The sequence below is a fragment of the Lissotriton helveticus genome, chromosome 6 (genome assembly GCF_964261635.1).
Source record: "Lissotriton helveticus chromosome 6, aLisHel1.1, whole genome shotgun sequence".
Lineage (NCBI taxonomy): Eukaryota > Metazoa > Chordata > Amphibia > Caudata > Salamandridae > Lissotriton > Lissotriton helveticus.
In genome coordinates this window covers 288,561,617-288,565,862 of record NC_136067.1, presented here as the reverse complement: position 1 = coordinate 288,565,862, position 4,246 = coordinate 288,561,617, and positions in this window count along the sequence as shown.

Genomic DNA, 4,246 nt, shown 5'->3' with positions numbered 1-4,246 from the left:
TAGTCTTTCTGTGGGGTGTCTTGAACTTAAACATCATTGAGGGCATGGATGGCATGGGATTGTGTTGATTTTTATGTGTTTTTCGATTTTTGGGGGTGTTGTTGGGGACTGGGCATGTGGGTGGGGGCCATTTTGAGTGCTGGTACAGGCAGGGACGGGCCATGTGCTGGGGGGCAAGGGGCCATTTTGAAAGCAGGCAGTGTTCTCAGGCCTGCACCCATTTTCCCTAGCTTTCATCCATTATGCCCAGGGGTACTCAGTGGTGCATGGGCCTAGTCTTTCTGTGGGGTGTCTTGAATTTAAACATCATTGAGTGCATGGATGGCATGGGATTGTGTTGGTTTTTATGTGTTTTTCGATTTTTGGGGATGTTGTTGGGGACTGGGCATGTGGGTGGGGGCCATTTTGAGTGCTGGTACAGGCAGGGCCTGGCCATGTGCTGGGGGGCAAGGGGCCATTTTGAAGGCAGGCAGTGTTCTCAGGCCTGCACCCATTTTGCCTAGTTTTCATCCATTATGCCCAGGGGTACTCAGTGGTGCATGGGCCCAGTCTTTCTGTGGGGTGCCTTGAATTTAAACATCATTGAGGGCCTGGATGGCATGGGATTGTGTTTATTTTTATGTGTTTTTCGATTTTTGGGGGTGTTGTTGGGGACTAGCCATGTGGGTGGGGGCCATTTTGAGTGCTGGTACAGGCAGGGCCTGGCCATGTGCTGGGGGGCAAAGGGCCATTTTGAAGGCAGACAGTGTTCTCAGGCCTGCACCCATTTTGCCTAGCTTTCATCCATTATGCCCAGGGGTACTCAGTGGTGCATGGGCCTAGTCTTTCTGTGGGGTGTCTTGAATTTAAACATCATTGAGGACATGGATGGCATGTGAATGTGTTGATTTTTATGTGTTTTTCGATTTTTGGGGGTGTTATTGGGGTCTGGGCATGTGGGTGGGGGCCATTTTGAGTGCTGGTACAGGCAGGGACGGGCCATGTGCTGGGCGGCAAGGGGCAATTTTGAAGGCAGGCAGTGTCCTCAGGCCTGCACCCATTTTGCCTAGCTTTCATCCATTATGCCCAGGGGTACTCAGTGGTGCATGGGCCTAGTCTTTCTGTGGGTGTCTTGAATTTAAACATCATTGAGGGCATGGATGGCATGGGATTGTGTTGAATTTGTAAGTGTTTTTCGATTTTTGGGGGTGTTGTTGGGGACTGGGCATGTGGGTGGGGGCCATTTTGAGTGCTGGTACAGGCAGGGACGGGCCATGTGCTGGGGGGCAAGGGCCATTTTGAAGGCAGGCAGTGTTCTCAGGCCTGCACCCATTTTGCCTAGCTTTCATCCATTATGCCCAGGGGTACTCAGTGGTGCATGGGCCTAGTCTTTCTGTGGGGTGTCTTGAATTTAAACATCATTGAGGACATGGATGGCATGAGAATGTGTTGATTTTTATGTGTTTTTCGATTTTTGGGGGTGTTATTGGGGTCTGGGCATGTGGGTGGGGGCCATTTTGAGTGCTGGTACAGGCAGGGACGGGCCATGTGCTGGGGGCAAGGGCCATTTTGAAGGCAGGCAGTGTTCTCAGGCCTGCACCCATTTTGCCTAGCTTTCATCCATTATGCCCAGGGGTACTCAGTGGTGCATGGGCCTAGTCTTTCTGTTGGGTTTCTTGAATTTAAACATCATTGAGGGCATGGATGGCATGGGATAGTGGTGATTTTTATGTGTTTTTCGATTTTTCGGGGTGTTGTTGGGGACTGGGCATGTGGGTGGGGGCCATTTTGAGTGCTGGTACAGGCAGGGCCTGGCCATGTGCTTGGGGGCAAGGGGCCTTTTTGAAGGCAGGCAGTGTTCTCAGGCCTGCACCCAGTTTGCCTAGTTTTCATCCATTATGCCCAGGGGTACTCAGTGGTGCATGGGCCCAGTCTTTCTGTGGGGTGCCTTGAATTTAAACATCATTGAGGGCATGGATGGCATGGGATTGTGTTGATTTTTATGTGTTTTTTTATTTTTGGGGGTGTTGTTGGGGACTAGCCATGTGGGTGGGGGCCATTTTGAGTGCTGGTACAGGCAGGGCCTGGCCATGTGCTGGGGGGCAAAGGGCAATTTTGAAGGCAGACAGTGTTCTCAGGCCTGCACCCATTTTGCCTAGCTTTCATCCATTATGCCATGGGGTACTCAGTGGTGCATGGGCCTAGTCTTTCTGTGGGGTGTCTTGAATTTAAACATCAGTGAGGGCATGGATGGCATGGGATTGTGTTGATTTGTATGTGTTTTTCGATTTTTGGGGGTGTTGTTGGGGACTGGGCATGTGGGTGGGGGCCATTTTGAGTGCTGGTACAGGCAGGGACGGGCCATGTGCTGGGGGGCAAGGGGCCATTTTGAAGGCAGGCAGTGTTCTCGGGCCTGCACCCATTTTGCCTAGCTTTCATCCATTATGCCCAGGGGTACTCAGTGGTGCATGGGCCTAGTCTTTCTGTTGGGTTTCTTGAATTTAAACATCATTGAGGGCATGGATGGCATGGGATAGTGGTGATTTTTATGTGTTTTTCGATTTTTGGGGGTGTTGTTGGGGACTGGGCATGTGGGTGGGGGCCATTTTGAGTGCTGGTACAGGCAGGGCCTGGCCATGTGCTTGGGGGCAAGGGGCCATTTTGAAGGCAGGCAGTGTTCTCAGGCCTGCACCCATTTTGCCTAGTTTTTATCCATTATGCCCAGGGGTACTCAGTGGTGCATGGGCCCAGTCTTTCTGTGGGGTGCCTTGAATTTAAACATCATTGAGGGCATGGATGGCATGGGATTGTGTTGATTTTTATGTGTTTTTCGATTTTTGGGGGTGTTGTTGGGGACTAGCCATGTGGGTGGGGGCCATTTTGAGTGCTGGTACAGGCAGGGCCTGGCCATGTGCTGGGGGGCAAAGGGCAATTTTGAAGGCAGACAGTGTTCTCAGGCATGCACCCATTTTGCCTAGCTTTCATCCATTATGCCATTGGGTACTCAGTGGTGCATGGGCCTAGTCTTTCTGTGGGGTGTCTTGAATTTAAACATCATTGAGGGCATGGATGGCATGGGATTGTGTTGATTTTTATGTGTTTTTCGATTTTGGGGGGTGTTGTTGGGGACTGGGCATGTGGGTGGGGGCCATTTTGAGTGCTGGTACAGGCAGGGACGGGCCATGTGCTGGGGGGCAACGGGCCATTTTGAAGGCAGGCAGTGTTCTCAGGCCTGCACCCATTTTGCCTAGCTTTCATCCATTATGCCATGGGGTACTCAGTGGTGCATGGGCCTAGTCTTTCTGTGGGGTGTCTTGAATTTAAACATCATTGAGGGCATGGATGGCATGGGATTGTGTTGATTTTTATGTGTTTTTCGATTTTTGGGGGTGTTGTTGGGGACTGGCCATGTGGGTGGGGGCCATTTTGAGTGCTGGTACAGGCAGGGCCTGGCCATGTGCTGGGGGGCAAAGGGCCATTTTGAAGGCAGGCAGTGTTCTCAGGCCTGCACCCATTTTGCCTAGCTTTCATCCATTATGCCCAGGGGTACTCAGTGGTGCATGGGCCTAGTCTTTCTGTGGGGTGTCTTGAATTTAAACATCATTGAGGACATGGATGGCATGGGAATGTGTTGATTTTTATGTGTTTTTCGATTTTTGGGGGTGTTATTGGGTTCTGGGCATGTGGGTGGGGGCCATTTTGAGTGCTGGTACAGGCAGGGACGGGCCATGTGCTGGGGGCAAGGGCCATTTTGAAGGCAGGCAGTGTTCTCAAGCCTGCACCCATTTTGCCTAGCTTTCATCCATTATGCCCAATGGATACTCAGTGGTGCATGGGCCTAGTCTTTCTGTGGGGTGTCTTGAATTTAAACATCATTGGGGGCATGGATGGCATGGGATTGTGTTGATTTTTATGTGTTGTTCGATTTTTGGGGGTGTTGTTGGGGACTGGCCATGTGGGTGGGGGCCATTTTGAGTGCTGGTACAGGCAGGGCCTGGCCATGTGCTGGGGGCAAGGGCCATTTTGAAGGCAGGCAGTGTTCTCAGGCCTGCACCCATTATGCCTAGCTTTCATCCATTATGCCCAGGGGTACTCAGTGGTGCATGGGCCTAGTCTTTCTGTTGAGTTTCTTGAATTTAAACATCATTGAGGGCATGGATGGCATGGGATAGTGGTGATTTTTATGTGTTTTTCGATTTTTGGGGGTGTTGTTGGAGACTGGGCATGTGGGTGGGAGCCATTTTGAGTGCTGGTACAGGCAGGGCCT